Source organism: Gopherus evgoodei, chromosome 8 (assembly GCF_007399415.2).
Source record: "Gopherus evgoodei ecotype Sinaloan lineage chromosome 8, rGopEvg1_v1.p, whole genome shotgun sequence".
Classification (NCBI taxonomy): Eukaryota; Metazoa; Chordata; order Testudines; family Testudinidae; genus Gopherus; species Gopherus evgoodei.
The window spans coordinates 98,698,148-98,719,825 of NC_044329.1; the positions used below are offsets into that span (position 1 = coordinate 98,698,148).

Here is a 21,678-nt window from a genome sequence, read left to right on the forward strand (position 1 = left end):
GTGGGTAGCTATTCCGTAGCTATCCCATAGTTCCCGCAGTCTCCCCCACCCCTTGGAAGTCTGGGTTGAGATCCCAGTGCTTGATGGGGCAAAAATCATTGTCGCGGGTGGTTCTGGGTAAATGTCATCACTCATTCCTTCTTCCAGGAAAACAACAGCAGACAATCATTTCGCGCCCTTTTTCCCTGGATTGCCCTGGCAGACCCCATAGCATGGCAACCATGGAGCCCGTTCAGCTTTTTTTTTACTGTCACCGTATGTGTACTGGATGCTGCTGACAGAGGCGGTATTGCAGCGCTACACAGCAGCATTCGTTTGCTTTTGCATGGTAGCAGAGACGGTTATGAGTTGTTCTGTACCATCTGCTGCCTTTGTAAATTGGCAATAAGATGACGGTTATCTGTCGTTCTGTACTGTCTGCTGCTATTATGGGTGCCCCTGGCTGAGGTCGGCCGGGGGCGCAAAGGCAAAAATGGGAATGACTCCTCGAGTCAATCCCTCCTTTATGGTTTCTAAAAATAGAGTCAGTCCTGCCTAGAATATGGGGCAAGTGTACTAGAGAACCAGTGTATCAGAGACCACAGCTGCTCCGTGTCAGATCCCGCAGAAATGATGAGCTGTATGCCATTCACGGGGGGTTCCCCTGCAACAACCCCATCCGTTGCTTCCCTTGTCCCCCAACCTTTCTGGGCTACCGTGGCAGTTTCCCCCCCATTTGTGTCATGAAGTTATAAAGAACTTGTTAGTGAGATAAAATGAGGGGGAGGCAGCCTCCCGCTGCTATGACAGTCCAGGCAGGACATTAAGCGGTGCGGAGGAGAGGAGCCCAGCATCCCGCTGCTATGATAGTCCAGGCAGTACAGAATCTTTCGTTTACACATGAAAGGGAGGGGGCTGATGGAGCTCAGCCCCCAGCTGCTATGATGAGGACGGTTACCAGCCGTTCTGTACCATTTACTGGGAATGACCAGGAATCATTCCTATTTTTACCCAGGTGCCCCTGGCCAGCCTTACCTGAGGCCAGCCAGGAGCACTCACGGGCTGATGGTGATGACGGATAGCAGTCATATTGTACCATCTGCCACCGGGGAGGGGAAGAACGGATACTGCTCTTCACTGCTGCAGCATCGTGTCTATCACCAGCATTCAGTAGACATAGGGTGACATTGAAAAAAGTCAAGAAATGATTTCTTTCCCTTTTCTTTCACGTGGGGAGAGGGAGTAAATTAACGAGCTATATCCTGAACCACACCGGACAATGTGTTTGACCCTACAGGCATTGGGAGCTCAGCCAAGAATGCAAATACTTTTCGGAGACTGCTGGGGACTGTAAGATAGCTGGAGTCCTCAGTACCTCCTCCCTCCCTCCCTCCATGAGCATCCATTTGATTCTTTGGCTTTCCGTTATGCTTGTCATGCAGCACTGTGTAGCCTGGAGATTTTTTTCAAACACTTTGGCATTTCGTCTTCTGTAACGGAGCTCTGATAGAACAGATTTGTCTCCCCATAGAGCGATCAGATCCAGTATCTCCCGTACAGTCCATGCTGGAGCTCTTTTTGGATTTGGGACTGCATCGCCACCCGTGCTGATCAGAGCTCCACGCTGGGCAAACAGGAAATGTAATTCAAAAGTTCGCAGGGCTTTTCCTGTTTACCTGGCCAGTGCATCCGAGTTCAGATTGCTGTCCAGAGCGGTCACAGTGGTGCACTGTGGGATACCACCCAGAGGCCAATACCGTCGATTTGCGGACACACTAACCCTAATCCGTTATGGTAATACCGATTTTAGTGCTACTCCTCTCGTTGGGGAGGAGTACAGAAACCGATATAAAGAGCCCTTTATATCGATATAAAGGGCCTCATAGTGTGGACGGGTGAGCCATTAAATCGGTTTAACGCAGCTAAAATCGGTTTAAACGCGTAGTGTAGGCCAGACCTAATAAGGAATGAGCTGTCTGAACCAGAGCAAAGAGTTCAGTGACAGGGGAGCATTTGCTCTTGCAGCCTTTTGTTGCTCCTATTCTCCAAGCACTTATGATCAGTGGAGGGGGCAGAGGAGACAGTGGAACACAGTTTTGGGGAGGGAGAAGAGAGAGCCAGTGCTGAGATGGGCCCTGTCTGTAGCTCCTTATGCTCTTCTCACTGGCCTTTCAGCCAGCTCCTTCTCCCTTGGCAGAGGACGGAAGTCAAAGCCTGTGGTGGGCCTGCTGAAGTATAAGGAATCCCCAGGGCATGGTTTTTCAGTGTGGAGGACCCAAACAAAGGTCAAGGGATTGCATCCACAAAGCTCTAACTATGTTGCTAAATGGAAGAGGAGTCTGGGTTAGAGGGAAGGAGGGTTTGGAGGGGCAAAGAGAGGAGTCCTGGTATGGAAAAAGGTTGGGAACCACTGGCCTAGGGAATACTGTTTAGGTACAGAGGGAAATGGGGGGAAAATAAGGACAAACACTGTATTATTAAGGGTAAATTCTAGCCAAATATTTTTGCACTCTTAAATAAGGTACAGTTATTTATACACTATTTCTGAAGAATATTGCAATTGCAGTGTTCTTATCTTAGGTATATGGTAACATTGATATGTCTATAGAACTTGAGTAGCCTCCTGCAACCTCCTATGTGATAGCTGACCCTAAATCTTGATTTTGTAGTAGGGTATGTGTATGACTTCAAGTTCATCAGAACTCTGGATTAGTAAATGTCATTTTCTAATTGGTGTTCATTTGTTTTGGTTTAAACAGTGAGCAAGACATGGTGGCTGTGAGTGGGATCTAGTCTTCATGGTTGGAAGGAATTTTTCATACAGGACGGAGGTAATTCTATTTAAAACAAACAAATCACTTTGTAAACTTGTTGTTGATGGTAAAAGTCATTTCTGGGGTGTTCACTGAGGATGACAGGATTGCTAATGTCAGCAGATGTTCTCAAGGGTGTTAGCTTTGGGGTTTTTTTAATGAGCATTTGCTGACAATAAATATTCTGTGAATATTCTCTGTAATAGACATGTTGCATTTTGAGTGCCCTTTCTAATTGCTGCTGGAAAGAAAGAAACCAGTGTATCTATTTTTCTGTAGCCTAGTTTATTTTCCTCCAGATCTATTATTCCATCCTATGATACTCTTTAGTAGGTACATTTGATATCACCAGTCTCAATAACGTAGATGTCTCATACACTGCTGCATTGTCGCCTAGATCCTCAACTAAACACATCCTGTGAAAGAGTATAAACAGACCTGATTTAAGATGAAAAAAATAAATTGGAAAACAAGAGCGAGAAATGATACTGCATAGTGCAAACAGTATAATAAATAATTGCTGTTTGATAAAGGAGAATATCCTAGCAATTCTCAGTTCTCTACTTTGTATGTCTGGATATGCTATTTTAAAAGGCACAATCAAATCTATTTATTCAGCTGACATATGAAAGCTATTCACGTCAGTTTGTGTCCCTTATTTATAGCATATAGCTGGGTGAATAATGTGCTAGTCTCAGTTCTTCCAGAATAGTTTTAATTAGCAACATTAGCTATTAGAGAAGCTTCAAGTCTTTCATTCTGTCATATATATCCACTTTAGAGCTCTCATTCACCATCACATGAAACTCCTCTCTTCTCTGGCCACACAAGCAGAGAAAAAGAACCTTTGCTTTCATGGGCTGTATTATGTGTTCATCATTTGCAGCTCATGTGGTGCTGAAAGCAAATGGAAGATGATGCTTTTCACTGTTGTGTCTTCGGGAGAATGGAAGAATCTCCACGGCTTATGTGTGTTATTGCACAAGACTTCACAAATGTCATAAGAACTTTAGTGACTTTTAAATTACAAGGAACAAGGTAAAACCTAGTAGAAACTAGAACCTTCTGTGCAGGTGCTAAAGTGGGGGCTGTTTACCTGGGTTGCTGGCATTGCTGCTCCACATTTTGGCCTATTTTGTGCCAGTACAGACCAGGGTACAGGGTGGTGCAGAGGTGAACTACCATGGAGGGAGGCACAGTCCCTCCTGGAACTTTCTGTTGTGCAGCCTTTTGGAAGCCGCAGCCCGCAGCGCTCCCCATGGTGTGCCCAGCCTGTGGTCTGTCAGAGTGAAGCAGGCCTGTGCCCTCCCTCCTCACTGCGCCCAGAGGCTGGGGATGTGCATCACCAAGGCTAATTCAGAAGTGGTCTCTGTGCTTCTCCAGGCCCAGGGACTGGGACTGTGGCAAGCCTGTGCAAAGTGTGAGAGGAGGCTCCTTGCATGCTCTCCCAGTGAGCTCCTATACGAGGGCATTGTCTGGCTCTGCACTGCCAGCTGCCTTGGGCGAGTAGCTGCAGTTTCTGTTGTACGGCGCAGGAGCACAAGGGTGTGAAGGAACTGCTGGACTGGCTCAGACACATGACTGCTTGAGAGCCCTGTGTGTGAAGATGGTGGGTGTAGTTCTCTGCCTTCCCCTGACCACTCGCTTCTCTCCTCCCATCCTGCCAGTGTTATGAAAGAATGTTAAAAAACACAGCCTCAACAATGCTAAAAAACTCTTTAAAGCACATGTGTACCTTCTGTGGTGTACATAGAATACACAGTGGTGTTGTGTAATGGTTTCATAGGCACTCCTTCAAGGTAACGTGTGAGTTATGGAATTGTACTGTCTTCACACCAAGCAAACCCGTATACCACCCCACATCGTCAGGCAGCCTGTTTTATATAATATATTTATTCCGGTAGCCTCAAATTTCCTCCTGGTCTGTGGGCAGAGTGTGTGCAACTCACTGTTATTCAATAGAATGCACTCTTGTGCAGGAAATCCTTTGGCACTCTAAAGATCTGGGATGATATTAACAAATGAGAAGGAGTATGTGTGTGTGTAAATAAAATATACTAGACTCAGACACTTACATTTAATATCCCTGCATGCCCTTCTGTGGCCCTGGGTCAGGAAACCAACCCACACCCAGGAAAGAGAAAGTCAATGAAGTATATCATCACTCAACCACCACTGTAGATTCCTGGGGATCCAGAGATTGATAAAAGAACTAGGATGTTGGAGATAGGGAGATTTAAAAAAAAAAACCTGTTATAAATAGAAAAGAACCTGAAGTAGTTTGGGTCCAAATGGAAGAGCATGTGGTCCATGAGACTACAAGTGGATGGAGGTGGTCCCTTCAATTGCAAATGGGAGAGGAGATAGTTGGTCCAACCAGAAATGGGGAAGAGGTGTCCACAAGATAATCCACTCAGATATAGTCCATGCTATGAAAAAATTTGAGAGCCCCTGGCTGAGCAGAAACACATTTAGGATTTTCAGTTTTGCTCTACCACTCTGTTTTGAAGCTACGTTTGTTTCCTTTTCTGAGCACATTGTTTAAGAAAATGTTCAAATTGTGAACATATGTAGTACTTGTCTTTGATCCAAATAAATAGCAGTTGGTAAGCTATCTCTGGGTATTACAGGAGAACAAGGTGCTTCTCTACTGCAGGCTAAATAATGGTGCCTGCTATGATTAAAAAGTGGAGGGGCTCTCGGTGGGTTTCTGTTACAGAAACCTATTTGGACTGTTTGAAAGTTTGGCCATGTTAAATTTTATCAGGATTTTTCTTGGTAGTCAAATAATAGGATTTCATTTAGAAATTATTGTTTTTCCAAACATATTTAGAAACCTTTTGGCTCTGGAGGTGGAGGGGGAATGGCTTCATTTGAAAGCATTTGAAAATCAAATTATGCTTTTATTCCCTGGCATGCACTAAATTCAAAGATTCATAGATTGAGGTCAGAAGGCACCATAGTGATAATCTAGACTGACTTCCTCTATAGAACAGGCCATAGAATTTCCCTGGATCCCTTCCTGTTTGAGCTACAGCAAATCTTTTAGAAAAACATCCAATTTTGACTCAAAAATTGCCAATGATGGAGACTCCATCACAGCCCTAGGTGCTTTGTTCCAATGGTTAATTACCCTTGCTGTTAAAAATGAAGCCATAGGTCCACTCTGAAGTTGGTCTAACTATGACTTCCAGCCAGCTGATCATGTTATACCTTTCTCTGATTGTTTGAGAAGCCCTCTGCTATCAGATTTCTGTTCCCTATGTATGCACTTACAGACTGTGACTGCGATAGTCACATTATGGCTAGAAGCTACCAATTTTGAATCAGCTAAGTTGGCCAAATCATGCCCGCACGCAGGTGGGCAAGTTAGTAGGAGTTCCCCTTCAGTTTGTTGACAGGTCTTGACCTAGGACACCTGGAGAAGAACCAGCCACAGACTCTATCCAGCAGAAGCAGCCAAAGTTGGGACCTTTGGACATTCTGTGGTTTTGACTGGACTTTCTCTGCTCTGTGCTGATTGGCTGTTTGCTCCATCCCTCTTTCTTCCACCCCATCTCTTCAACTCCACTTCCTTCCATGTCTGCCCCCTTCCCCTGCCCTGTCCCTCTCACCTTCTTCCCTTCAGTGTACCATCTCCCTTCACCTTTCTTTCCTCTGAACCAAACCCACCAAATAAAGGAACTGCTGCCATCATATTGTTCCCTTTGCCTGTGTCTTTACCCCTCCCCCATCCCATCTCTGTCTATTTTGTCTGTAAGGTCTCCAAGGCTGGGACTGTGGAGCACAATGGGGCCCCATTCTTGGTGGGTCCTTAGGTACCACTGTAATAAACATCAGCATAGTCCAGGCCCAAAGCCATCTCTTCAGTATTACTGACCATCTTTGCAATAGGATCTGTGGGGCTTTGTTTGAAGGGATCTGTATTTGATTTGATGCCACACTGGTTCTTTGTCAATGGAAGGTGCTCACATACTGCGATGATGGCCCCGCAGCACAAACCACAAACCGGCCAATCAGGTTTGGACGTTTTGATTTTTAAAATCTCTCTAACTCAGTTGGTCTTGTTCTGGCTTGAAGCCGGTATTGCTGGCTGAGATTCCATGGCCTCTGTTACATAGGTCAGACTATATGATCATAATGGTCTCTAAATGTATTAAGCCAGTATCTGGCCTTAAGGAGATCTAGAGTTATTCCATTTGACAGAAGGGGATATAAACTTAAATATTAAGGCAATATGTTCCTGTATTTGTGCCTAGACCATTCAGAGGAGATAATGAAATACTCAGAATGAGATGGAACATATAAAAGGGCATCTCAAATTGGCATGAGGAACTGTGGGATATGGATCATTGTTGCTGCTTGGCACAGAGTATTTTAATTGGTGTAAAGTCCCATGTTTCTAAGGGTATGTCTACACTACAGGATTATTCCGATTTTACAGAAACCAGTTTTTTAAAACAGATTGTATAAAGTCAAGTGCACGCGGCCACACTAAGCACATTAATTCGGCGGTGTGTGTCCATGTACTGAGGCTAGCGTCGATTTCCAGAGCGTTGCACTGTGGGTAGTTATTCTGTAGCTATTCCATAGTTCCCGCAGTCTCCCCCGCCCATTGGAATTCTGGGCTGAGATCCCAATGCATGATGGTGCAAAAACAATGTCACGGGTGATTCTGGGTATGTGTCGTCACTCAATCCTTCCTCCGTGAAAGCAACAGCAGACAATCATTTCGCGCCCTTTTTCCCCTGGATTGCCCTGGCAGACACTGTAGCATGGCAACCATGGAGCCTGTTTTGCCTTTTGTCACTGTCACCGTATGTGTACTGGATGCTGCTGACAGAGGCGGTACTGCAGTGCTACACAGCAGCATTCATTTGCCTTTGCAAGGTAGCAGAGATGGTTACCATCCCTATTGCACCGTCTGCCATTGTAAATTAGCAATGAGATGATGGTTATCAGTCATTTTGCACCGTTTGCAATTGGAAATTGTCAATGATGGTTATCAATCCTTTTGTACCATCTGCTGCTGACATGGGTGCTCCTGGCTGGCCTCGCTGAGGTCAGCCGGGGGCGCATGGACAAAAATGGGAATGACTGGAATGACTCCCCGGGTCATTCCCTTCTTTACATTTTGTCTAAAAATAGAGTCAGTCCTGCCTAGAATATGGGGCAAGTGTACTAGAGAACCAGAGAGCACAGCCGCTACGTGTCAGAGCCCCAGAGATCCCGCAGAAATGATGAGCTGCATGCTATTCTAGGGGGTGCCCCTGCAACAACCCCACTGGTTGCTTCCCTCCTCCCCCAACCCTCCTGGGCTACCGTGGCAGTGTCCCCCCATTTGTGTGATGAAGTAATAAAGAATGCAGGAAAAAGAAACACTAAGTTTTTAGCGAGATAAAATGAGGGGGCGGCAGCCTCCAGCTGCTATGATAGTCCAGGGAGTACAGAATCTTTTCTTTAGACATGAAAGGGCGGGGGGGCTGATGGATCTCAGCCTCCAGCTGCTATGATGAGGACGATTACCAAACCTTTTGTACCATCTGCTGGGAATGACCAGGAGTCATTTCCATTTTTACCCAGAGGCCCCCGGCTGACCTCACCGAGGCCAGCCAGGAGCACTCACGGGATGATAAGGACGGTTTTCCACCATTTTGCACCGTCTGCCATCAGGAAAGGAGGGGAGGGGATGCTGCTGTTCAGCGCCGCAGCACCGCGTCTACCAGCAGCATGCAGTAGACATACGGTGACATTGAAAAAAGACGAGAAATGATTTTTTTCCCCTTTTCTTTCATGGGGGTGGGGGGGAGTAAATTGACGAGATATACCCTCAACCACCCCGGACAATGTTTTTGACCCTTCAGGCATTGGGAGCTCAGCCAAGAATGCAAATGCTTTTTAGAGACTGTGGGGACTGTGGGATAGCTGGAATCCTCAGTACCCCCTCCCTCCCTTCATGAGCATCCATTTGATTCTTTGGCTTTCTTTTACGCTAGTCATGCAGTACTGTGCTGAGTCCCTGCTGTGGCCTCTCTCTATCATAGTCTGGAGATTTTTTCAAATGCTTTGTCATTTCGTCTTCTGTAACGGAGCTGTGATAGAACAGATTTGTCTCCTCACAGAGCGATCAGATCCAGTATCTCCCATACGGTCCATGCTGGAGCTCTTTTTGGATTTGGGACTGCATCGCCACCCGTGCTGATCAGAGCTCCACGCTGGGCAAACAGGAAATGAAATTCAAAAATTCGCGGGGCTTTTCCTGTCAACCTGCCAGTGCATCTGAGTTCAGATTGCTTTCCAGAGTGGTCACAATGGTGCACTGTGGGATACCGCCCAGAGGCCAATACCGTCGAATTGCGGCCACACTAACCCTAATCCGACATGGCAAAACCAATTTCAGCGCTACTCCCCTCATCGGAGAGGAGTACAGAAATCGGTTTAAAGAGCCCTTTATATTGATATAAAGGGCTTTGTTGTGTGGACAGATGCAGGGTTAATTCGGTTTAACGCTGCTAAATTCGGTTTAAATGTGTAGTGTAGACCAGGCCTCAGTGAGGGAGCAAACGGAGGATGGGAATGATCTGAAGAGCTGAGGTTTCATTTCAAGGCAGCTGATGGAGTCTTACTAGGCAGATTATCTTTTTTTAGCTTTAAAATAAAATCCCCCTGTATCTGAGGTTTCCCAGGTAGCAGAGCATGAAAGAGGAAGCTGAGAGCTAATAGGTGTGGAAGAGGAAAGCTGAGAAAGAACTGGAGTAGATCATGGAAGCTGAGAGTGCTTTTCAGAATGACAGAGAGACGCCTAATGAGGACTGCAGTTGCACACTGCATAGAAGAGGCGAGGAGAGAAAATTATAGCCACAAGAGTGTCCTAGATTGCGCAAGTAATTTAGCCAGCAGATCAGAGCATCTGAGGAAACCGAGGACTCAGATTTTTAGTGCTGTTGTACCATTTTAGATTTAATTTGCAGAGTCCTGCTGACTTGAAAACAAATGTATGCACTCAGTATAGTATCCCTTGGGCCTAAAAGAATCCAAGTCGTATGAGGATCCAAGAAGCCACCAGAATTTTTGAGAGAAAGTTAACATCTGCTGCTAGAAGTCACAGCTGGTGATTGCAGTGCAGTCTCCCAGACCTGCAGGTTTCCTGCAGTCTCTAAGAGATCTGCCTTATGGACCCTGTTAAGTTCCAGCTATGTCAGCAGAAACAGCCTGTACCCAGTCTGTGCCCATCTAGCACTTCACAATGCTGCATACAAGGCCCTTTCAGAACTCTCAGGTAACTGTAAGGATAGAACTCAGATCTGTCTGCTTTAAAAGCACAAGTTCCTATTATTTGTACAAAAGAAGATTCTCCTGTAGTTGATAGCACTACAGAGCCTATGACACACAAGGGAGCAGTTCTGATTATACCCAGCAGAGGCAGCGCTCCACACTCACATTAACCTGTTATACGTGTTTAGGGCTCATTTTTGCTAGCAAGGGGCTGACATAGTTTTCTGGCAATTGTAGACAGGGGTGAACTACATCAAATTCTGATGGAGCAGCAAAATACATCTAGGAGTCACCCTTGGAAAGGAGACTGCTTCCCAGAGGTTCCTATTTGGAGTCTTCCCAGGACCATACAGGGAGTTGGAGGTCATAGACTGCTGTACAGTCTCTCTGGAGCTGTAAATGATGGAAGCTGTGGCAGAGGACCACTAGAGGTCATGTATATAGATGGCGTGAAGAGATATTGGTACCTTTCCCTCGGATGTGCTCTAGGCAGGGCCGGTGCAACCATTTAGGCGAACTAGGCGGTTGCCTAGGGCGCCAAGATTTGAGGGCACCAAAAAGCGGCGCCCCCCAAAAATGTTTTAAATGGTTGCAGCTGCTGCTGCTGGAGAGGTAGTTTGAGCTGCCCGCAGCAGCAGCTGCCTGCTGCCAGCAGCCCAGGGCGCCCCCGGAGTCAGGGAGCCGCCGCGGCAGCCCAGCAGCCCGGGGTGCCCCCTGGGTCAGGGAGCCGCTGCAGCAGCCCGGCAGCCCGGAGCGCCCCCTGGGTCAGGGAGCCGCCGCGGAAGCCCAGCAGCCCGGGGCGTCCCCGGGGTCAGCGCGCCGCCGCGGCAGCCCAGAGGTTCGGGCTGAACCTCTGCCTGCAGCTCAGGGATTCCCCTGGGTCAGCGCACCCGCTGCCAGCGGCTGATGGCGGCTGCGCTGACCCAGGGGAATCCCTGAGCTGCAGGCAGAGGCTCAGAATCCCTCTCCCTCCCAGAGCAGGGGCTCCAGCCTGTGCCATTTTTCTCATTGCCGGCGGGGGCGCCGGCGGCTGGGCAGAGCTGCGCAGCTCTGCGTAGGGCACGTGGCAGGGGCCCTGCGACAGCAGCGCAACACCAGGGCTTGGCTTCTGGAGGAAAGCCACAGCTACCCCCTGGCTCAGCCTCCACATCAGCCCCAGCGAGGGGCACGGAGAAGAAAAGAGCCTCAGCAGTGGTCTGGTGGAGCGGAGGAAGAAAGAGGACCCCAACGCTCATGCATTGGGCAAGGTAAGCAAGTGCCTCCCCACAGGTCGGCCTCAGGTGCCTGTGCTCCTGCCCCCTTGGTCCCTGCTCCTGCTCCCGCTCCCCATGTGCCTGGACGGCTGGAGAGAACAGCAGCCTGCAGAGCTGAGCTGCCCCAGTGCCCCCAGGCACCCCCCTGACCCCATCCCCCCCACAGCTCTGACCCCCAGCTCCGAATCCAGTCCCTCTGAGCTGGAAACCCCCTCGACCCCATTCCCCCCACAGCCCTGACCCCCAGCTCCGAGCCTAGTTCTTCTGAGCTGGAAACCCCCTCAACCTCATCCCCCCACAGCCCTTACCCCCAGCTCCGAGCCTAGTCCTTCTGAGCTGGAAACCCCCTCGACCTCATCCTCCCACAGCCCTTACCCCCAGCTCCGAGCCCAGTCCCTCTGACCTGGAAACCCCCTGACCCCATCCCCCCAACAGCCCTGACCCCCAGCTGTGAGCCCAGCCCCTCTGAGCTGGTCACCCCCCTGACCCTATCTCCCCACATCCCTGAGCCCAGCCCCTGTGAGCTGGGCACCCCTGAATCCAGAGCTCAGCTCCCCACCCAGCCGTGGGCAACAACAGCACCACCCCCAGGCAACGACAGCCCATTGGTACCAACTATCACAATCACCCAGCAACTGCCCATTATGTAATTGCAAATGTATACAGACCATTACAGCTTTTAATGTTTTTAAATAATGTATTTAATTTATTTTCAAATTATTACAAATTAATTTTTGAATGTATTTCACTAGTTATTTTTTACATTTCCTAATACATGTTACTATAGCACTACAAATGTTTTATGGAAGGGACCCTGATTTTGCTTTGCCCAAGGCCCCCTGAGTCCTCTGGGCAGCCCTGTCTGAGTTTTAAGCCCTGCTGCTGTGTTTTGCCTGCAACAGGCAGGCCTAAGCCTGTGAGTGACCCCCATAGCAGCTGCCTGAAGAAGTGCTTGGGGGAATCATGCAGAAGGAGCGTGATATTTGTTTGAGTTCTCTCCTCATGGAGGCTGTGCGCCACTTGGTGCAGGACAGCAGTCTCAGCAGGACTCTAGGCTCAGCACCTTGCCTCAGTTTGTAGATTTGTAGTGCACCCATCACCGGGCTCAGTCTGGCACCGCTACCCCTCACCAGTGCCCAAGAAGCAGTCAAAAAAGTTGGATGGACTGGTTAGGTTAGTTGTTATGCTGTTGCTTGGCCAGTGTAGAGACCACTGAATGCATAGTATTCCTCTATGATGTTCTGTCCTGAGCAAAATTGGCATGTTATGAGGTAGTGCCTGTGAGGGACAGGTGTCTGTTTATGTATCCAGCCATCATGTCTTAGGTCTTTTCTTGGGGGGGGAGCTTTTCCATCCTGCTTTCATTGGTGACATCTGTGATGCTCTGGTAGACATCTATGAAGACAATACTCTGACAGGATCATCTGGCAATACATCACGAGTTGATGCAAAGGCTCTTACAAAAGCCATTTCTAGTTTCAAGTTTCTTGTTTCTCTTGTTTTGTGGTATGACATATTGTTTGAGATCAACATAACTAGCAAACAACTTCAGGCAAAAGAATTTGATATATGTGATGCCATTAATCAACTTGGAGAAACTAAGAAGTTTCTTCTGGGCTGCAGAAGTGACGCAGCCTTTGAGAAAACATTGGTAGATGCAGGTGAACTTGCGGAGGAGTTGGATGTACTGGCACTTTTTGAACCAGTTCCAATCCGTATTAGAAAGAAGAGGAAGCAGTTCACATATGAAGCAGATGACGAACCTATTTATGGTCCGGAAGAAAAATTCAAAGTGAACTTTTACTTTGCAGTCATTGACACAGCAATACATTCGGTTGAAGAAAGATTCACATTGATGCAGCAAATTAGTTCAGTATTTGGCTTCATATATGATGTTTACAGTTTGCAAAATAAAACACCAAACCAAATTATGGAACATTGCTTGAATCTGGAGAAAGCTTTGCAACATGGTGAATCCAAAGATATTGATGCCTTTGACTTGTGCAGTGAATTGCAAGCTATTGCAAGACGAGTCCAAAGGAGTTCATCACCGCAGGATCGAAGCTCAAGTTGATAAAAACATATATGCGAACATCAATATTGCAACAAAGACTTGTTGGGCTATCTACCTTGTCAATAAAACATGACATTGCTCACAGCATTGACTTGGAGGAACTTGTTTCTAAATTTGCTAAACTTAAAGCGCGGAAACATAAATTCTAAATTATAACATGTTACTCTGTGACCGTGTATTGTGTATAATGTATGTGATTTGGGGGGGAGGGCGCAAGATGGAAGTTTCGCCTAGGGCGTAAAATATCCTTGCACCGGCCCTGGCTCTAGGCAGGTGTTTTAATAAATGAGACCAAACTTAGCTTGGGGAATTTTATATCATAGCAGCCTCCTGTGTGGTTCTTCCTTTTTAAGAGCTCTCCATTAGCCTTGATTTCAATTATAGCAATAATGCTGTTAACCTCACAGAATAAAGGGAGTTTACAGAGTAAGATGCAATGGTCAAAAGAGGCTCAAAAGTGGTTAATGATTTTACATGTCCTGAGGGCTATAATACTGAAGCACCGTGGCAATGAGCTAAGCAAGCCATAAATAGTGTCCTAAAGCCCCCACATTGGGAATGTGTTCCTCTAATTTTGTATGATGTTGCGTGTTTAACTCCTACCATTAATTATATGTTAATGCAGTTTTCTGTATTTAAAAACGTCTCTTACCTGCGTACTGTAGCACTCCGATTCCCACTGAAGGTAATGCTGGTAGATGTCTGACAAATTAGTTTCAAGGCAGTGAAGTCTATTGTTTCCTACTGTGAGGCTCTACTGTTCACCCCATTTAACTTCTTCAAACAATAAAACGAAACCGACTCTCAGTCTTGTTTTCGAATTTGTATCAGGTCTTGGAATGTACGGCCTTGAATTGCTTGCTAAAGGGGAGAATGTCTGGAATAAAACTAGATAGTTTGATTCACAGAGGAGCATTGTACAGCTGATGTGGGAATGTCACGGAATTTCGTTCTTTTTTTTTTATTAATGCACCAAAACTGAGAGAATATCTTGAGATCCTTAACCTCTTCTTCCCTGTTCACTGCTGACTCTCAACTTTGCTTGTAGATGTGGAAATGGGGAAAAGATGGAGTTTTGCCACTTTTCAGATTCTTCCTGTGTAAAGTTGTGTTGCTGGTGAATTATTTGGAGTCAGATTCTGCCCCTCTCACTGATGCTGATTAGTACTGTAATCCACAAGTGGTCCCATTGGTATCTCTGAGACCAAATGCCTGCTGAGGCTTCTCGTAGGGTTGTGAAGCATATACACCATCCCTTGCTGAGGCCTGTGCCTAAAGTGGGGAAATCTACCACAAAAGCTGGGTTTTTCTCTAAGGAGTTCATCCTAAGATCAAAGATATTACTGGCAACTTATGGGCTAGCAACTTGATTCTTCCGTGGCTAGAATTCTCTCAAACCCAGAAATCCAGACATGGATGATCTAATGACAATGGGAAAGCATATGACTTACTGCAGTTAATTTACTACTTTATGCAGTGCCACAGAAGAGCTCAGTGGTTTGCTGAACAAATAAGTGAGGTATTAACTGAGGTATTCCAGTTCCTGAGGAATTAACAACTTAATTGGGACACAACACAGAAATAGAGGACATTAGTATGTTTCTATATAGTCAAATAGGAATTGCCAGATTGAATCAGATCTGTAGTCCATCTAGTCCAGTAGCCTGTCTCTGACGTAGGGTGCCCAGACAGCAAATGTGAAAAATCGGGACAGAGGATGGGGGGTAATAGGAGCCTATATAAGAAAAAGATTCAAAAATCGCGACTGTCCCTATAAAATTGGGACATCTGGTCACCCTACTCTGATGGTGGCCAGTACCAAGTGCTTCAAAGAAGGTTGCAGGAAACTCTGTAGTGAACAGTGATGGAATAACCTTCCAACAGAGGAAATTTATTTTTAACCCTTGTCTGTTACTGGTTGTTTTATCCCCTGTAGCATGAGAGTTTATATCTCTCTTTAAAAAATAAAAATAAAAATAAATCTTATCAAATGTAACTGTGATGTTCTCACTATCCAACATAGATGTCTATCCTTTATTGAATTCTGCTAAACTCTTGAGTCATCAAATGTCAATGAGTTCCACAGGTTAATGTTGTGAGGGTTTGGGTTTTTTGTTTTATTCTGTTAAAAAGCATTTCCTATTATCAGTTTTAAATTTGTTGCCTTTCAATCTCATTGTCTTTCTCTAGTTTTTGTATGGAAGGACGGTGGATTGGAGAACTCAATTTACTTTCTCTAGACCATTCATTTTCGTGTATACCTTGGTCCTGTCCCCTCTTATTTGTCTCCTCTCTAAACTAAACAGTCTATTCAGTCTTTCTCCACATATCTTTCTTTGCCTGTAATAATTTTGGTTGCTTATCCCTGAACCCCTTTTATTTCTGGTACATTTTTTTGAGAAAGAGTGACAAGAACTGAACCACGTATTCTGGGTGAGGTGGATTTATATAATGGCATTGTACTACTTTTCACTGTTATTTTCTATCCCATTCTTTGTACATCTTCACTTTTGTTTGTCTTTTTTTTACCACTCTTGTACAGTGAGTGGAGGTTTCCACTGAGCTTTTATTTCTCACAGAAATGCTGCCTGTGAAAAGAATAGCTAGGTTATTACTACCCTAACCTTCTTGCAGCTAGAAAGTGGGACATCTGGAGTGAATAACTGTGGCCATTGAAGAGCTCTGTGTTTGTGCAACATCTGTGTTAACATTTTTCATGCTGCTAGGGACGTGCTTGCTCCCAAGACATCTTCAACTTCAGAATTTTTAGAAACGGCTATAAAGAAATCCCACTGCTTGTATTTCCATCCATTTTTCAGCCTAGAAAGCTTTTCAATACATATCACAGAGGTTCTCAAACTAGTTGTGTCTATTGCACATCAGTGGTCCATAGGCTGCTGATCTTCCAAATGAAGCATTCTGAGAACCACACAGAGGAGAACTGGATGAACAGATGGTTCAAGAAGGCAGCTTTCCCTTAGAAAGAGGTCCAGAGAATGAAGAAATTATAGAACTACTTCTCTCCCATATAGGTCTCGATTTCCAGCTTTTACCAGTGGATGGTGGGAAGGAAAGTGATGCCTTGCTGGAATTAAGGATGTGGACATAGGTGCTGGGACTAGGGTTGCTGCTGCACCCCCTGGCTTTAAGTAGTAACAACACCACAAATACATGGTTTCCAACTCCAGCACCTACAACGCTGGATGTGGACACTAGGGCGCCACACACATCACAAATAATTTCATATTACCAATTAAATGGGCGAGTTCACTGGGACATAGGGAGTAGAGGAATGGTTATACAGCTTCCAGATGAATAGTTTTTGAGGGACGTGAACTGGATAGCTGAATTCAATTTACAATCAATTCATCATTTGGGAATCAACAGGAGAAAGCAGATATATTTTAGAGAAGAGGCCAAACCTAGAAGTCTGAGTCTGGATTTTGGACACTCAAAGCTCAGGGGAATTTGGTCTGAGGGCTTTGGATCATACCAGGTATTTTATGAAACCAACAAGAAGTGCTGAAACATGTGAACACAGTCATATGTTAAAAAAATAAAATAAAAACAGCCCAGCATGATTCTTTTGTACTAGCCCTCATAAACTGGTTCCCCCCATCTATCTCTTGTCTTCAAAAGGCATCTGGGGGAATGTGACTATTTTATTCATTTTTTTTTCTTCCCACACATTGTAGCTTCAACAGTAAAGAAATGCAATTGCCTGTCTGTTTCTCACATACTCACTGCTGAGCTACACTAGTGGCACATTTTATTTAAGTGAAGTGAGGCTTGAATTTGAAGGGACAATGGAACTGAGACTGTTGGAATTAGCCAGAAAGATTGTTTAAAGGCATTACAGTGCCAGCGCTGAAAATAGTAGGAAGTTATTATAGCACCATAGCTTTGTCCATTAATTAGCAGCAGAATGCCTGGAGCCAGTGTCTCCAGAAACACCCCTTCTCGGCTTTCCTCCTGCCAGGGAAAGAATAAACTACTAGCAGAACTGATCTTTGGGCTTGGGCCAGCGTCGCGATAGGATAACAAACACAAAGGTGAGATTTCCACGAGTTCTCAGCATTGGCCTAGCTCTGCTTTTATTGAATTCAGTGAGAGTTTTACCACTGGCTAACACTGAGTGTTTTTGAAAATCCCACCTAAACTTGTGATAGTTCTTGAGAACAGAAAGCACTGGATGTGGGTTGTTCTGTTACCTACAGGAAAATATTGGAGGAATATATGAAAAATTGTTGTCTTTGGTACTGTAGGCGATTGTAAGTGTGTGTGTCTGACAATTACAGCTGTGTGAATTACTGGTTGGTTGGCTTGCTGAATAAACCAGAAAAAAAATTGGTTTGATTGACCCAAAACAATTTTATTTTTTCACCAAAACACAAACAAAAATGGATTTGAGTCATACAAAACATTTCATTTTGATTTTGAGCATTTTAGTGGCTGATTATTGCATTTTATTATTAAAAGTAAAGGAAATTTGGAAACACTTTTCACAAACCTGGAGGAGGTCCCCTACCACCCAAAAGCCTCATGGTTAGAGAGTGGGAGGCAAGAGTTCAAATCCCCACTCTTCCTGGATCAGAGGAGGCACTTGTAGGTGGGTTTCCCATGATACAGGCGAGTGCCCATCTACTGGGCAGTAAGGTATTCTGCAGTGGATCACCCTCAGTCTCTCCTTTTGAAGCTGTTCCACTTTGCATAAACAATTACATATTAATTGAAACAGACAAAGTCAGTGAGAATGATTCTGTGGTGGTCAGGGCACTCAGCTGGCAGGGGGGATACCTTGGTTCCAATTCCTGCTCCAATTAATATATTTAATATTCATATTCCCTCCTCCTCTGGTTTTATGAATCTGAAACATTTGTTTGGCTGAAACAATTTAGTGAATTCATGTCCTGAATAGTTTGTTGACCTGACACTGCATTTTTTTTGTGAATAAACTATTTGTCCAAAAATTTTTGCCCAGCTCTAATTACAATGGTCTTTCAACTTTACTTTTAGGTCACTTCCTTGATGAAATTAATGGGAAATCTGGTTTAAAAAAATCAGTGGCTTGATATTGCCACAGCAATTGTAGCTATCGTGTGGAACAGGTTTCAGAGCAATGCTGGTCTATTCATACGAAACTCAGCCATGTTATAATTGATTTGCTCTGCAAAGATCTCCTGTGCAAGGTCAAAGAGTGGGAGGAATTTTTTTTTTTAGCTTTTTATATTTCAAACATGCCTCATTCTGCTTAATTCAAAGAAGTAAAAATCTTATCTTGTGTAGCCTCGAAAGCGAATGTTTTATTTTTAAATGTTAATGCTTTGCACAGCTGGATTAGTGGTGGTATGTAGCCTTTACTGTAGGTGAACAAACTGAAGGCAGACAGATGTTCCAGTGTTCTTGGCTGGGAATTATGCCTTCTCTGCCCATACATCATGCTCATGCGGTCTTTTATGGAAACACAGGCACACATACCTTTTTGCGCTCCATCACACCTGTTGACACTTACCCTGTGTGTCTCAAAAAAATAGTTGAGCTGCTGAGGAAAGGAAGACAAAAGGATAGAGAGGCACTTCTGGCTGTGAAACAAGATAGATTGTATTGCAGTGCACAGCAAGGAAAATGACAGTTAGGGATCTTTCTAGAACAAAAGGTTCTATATAAATAATACCTTCGGTAATTTACCAGATTGCAGTATATCCATAAATATCGTATATTGTGTTTGTGTTTACTTCCCTTAATGGGTGTTACTGTACTGAGAAGAGTTTTGTTGATGCTGAACTGGCTCTGCTCACTCTGGGTCAGGTCTGCACAGAGGTTGAGAAAGGGGCTAAAAGGAGGAAATTGTCCCAGGATCCAAGCAGGAGGTGTGTTCTGAATTTGGGCCCCCATCCTACAAGTGGTTTGCGTAAGCAGACCCTTGCACCCTCTCAGAGGTACACTGAAGTTAATGGACTCTCTGCAGAGCCAGTTGGAGAAACAGGGCCTTAGAAGGAAAGACAGAAAGGATGGAAATAAATGCAGAATTAGGGGTCATAATGTTGTTTAGATTTGGCGACTGTGCTTTAATGTAACTTTGGGATCTTGCTGCTCAACTTCATAAGATGAAAAGAGAATCCATAGTCAAGAGAAATGTGTGTGTGCATATGGTATATGGAAAAGAAGAAAGAGAAATGTATGTACAAGTAGCATCTAGTGTTTTATTTCATTCAGTGGCATGCCTTATTTTAAGGAACTTTGGCCACTTTGGCCTCTTTATTTCTCTGATAAATACCCTAGGCCAAGTAGTCAGCTGGTGTAAATCAGCATAGCTTCACTGAAGTCAATGGAACTACACTTACTCCTGATTTACACCATGTGGAGAATAGGTCTATCGTGTCTTGACTGAAATATAAAATACCTAGAATAACTTTTAAATTGAGCATTGACACTTGGGAGTTCAGTGTACCAACCTCAGGGCAGACTGTTAGGAAATAGGGCACAAACCCCAGAATGGCTGTGAGTTCTATACTAAGATTTCACCAACCAATTATCAAAGTCTAAACTCCTCAGACACTATAACAGCCCGAGGACACAGATGGTCCCCTGGGGTATTCTGATTTGTCTTGCCACCCAGGTAAGCATACCTTTGTGACAGATGGTCCCTTACACCAACAGTCACCACAATATTCAGGTTACTCCCACTCCCAAAGAACTAGTCACTTATCTCAGATCAATTGCACTTGAGTTTTCATACCAAAGATGTTTGTAGCCAATTTTATAATAAACTGTCTAAAGATTGATTATATAGGAAAAGGAAACGAGAGTTAATTACAAGGTTAAAGCAAGTAAACAAATGAGTTCCAATCTTAACTTTCAAAAAGTAATAGAAGCTTCCATAATAAGCAAGCTCGATATGCCCTTTAGGGCTACCTCACGCTAAGCACTGGGGATCTTTTTGCTTATGCTCAGTAATTCTTGCCCCTCAGAGTCCAAGCAGCACAAGGATGTAGTTCAGGGGTGGGCAAACTACAGACCGAGGGCTGCACCCGGTCCTCCAGATGTTTTAATCCAGCCCTCGAGCTCCTACTGGGGAGCGGGGTCGGGCCACTCCATGCAGCTCCTGGAAACAACAGCATTTCCCCCCTCTGGCTCTTACATGTAGGGGCAGCCAGGGGACTCCACACTGTGCCCTCACCCCAAGCACGGTGCCCGCAGCTCCTATTGGCTGGGAACCATGGCCCGCAGGGGCAGCACCTGTGGACAGGGCATCACACAGAGCTCCCTGGCCACACCTCCGTGTAGGAGCCGGAGGGGGGACATACCACTGCTTCTAAGATCTGCTTGAGGTAAGTGCTGCACCCCTGACCCCCTCCTGTGCCCCAACCCCCTGCCCAGCCCTGATCACTCTCCCGTCCTCCAAACCCCTTGGTCCCATCCCGGAGCACTTTCCTGTATCCCCAATTCCTCATCCCCAGCCCCACCCCAGAGCCCATACCCCCAGCCAGAGCCCACACCCCGAGCCAGAGCCCTCACTTGCTCCTGCACCCCACTCCCCAATTTCGTGAACATTCATAGCCCACCATGCAATTTCCATACCTCGATGTGGCCCTCGGGCCAAAAAGTTTGCCAACCCCTGATGTAGTTCCACCTTGTTAGGGTTTTTTTTATCCCTTCCCCCCTTCTGCTTCTAACTGAATATTCAGCTGATGGAAGGAATTCACTTGCATGTCTCCTCATTGTCTGAGGGCAGAGAGAGAGCAATCAACGATCAGTTTTTTGTTCACTTTGATGTTCCACAATAGTTTATCTGGCTCTGGTATTGATTTGTTTTCCTTGTGGGGCAGGACATAACCTTCTTAAAAATACAAGTCCTTGTGGCATTATAGAGATGAACACATTTATTTGGGCATAATAAATTCGTTAGTCTCTAAGATGCCACAGGGACTCCTCCTAGTTTTTGCTGATACAGACTAACACGGCTACCCCTCTGAAACCATACTACCTTCTGTTGGAGGCCAGCATTTCATACTAATTAGTCTCTCTCTCTCTCTCCTCTGGTGATTTACACAATTAGAGGCTTACAATGCAGATGATCAAATATTACCTTACAATATGGGATACAGATGTTATAAATGAGATTAATACATGCAGCAACTTACAAGCATTCAGTAAAGTCTAAACACTAAGAACATTTTTATAACTCTAATACCTATTTTAACAATATTAACACCCAGGTGCACCAGACTGACTCCATCTATGTATTTGATAGTACTCAAGTGAGACATGAGGACCTTGGCAT

General features: G+C 45.2%; 1 protein-coding gene across 6 annotated transcripts in view; it reads left to right on the forward strand.

Annotated features, from left to right (window-relative positions):
- The window catches only part of DAB1 (DAB adaptor protein 1), a 744,092-nt gene that overhangs the window by 337,817 nt on the left and 384,597 nt on the right, over nucleotides 1-21,678 (forward strand). For all 6 annotated transcript variants that reach the window (XM_030573268.1, XM_030573273.1, XM_030573274.1 and 3 more), the window contains exon 2: nucleotides 2,739-2,810. The gene's annotated coding sequence lies outside the window, so the exon portion shown is untranslated. The remainder of the gene's footprint in view (nucleotides 1-2,738; nucleotides 2,811-21,678) is intronic.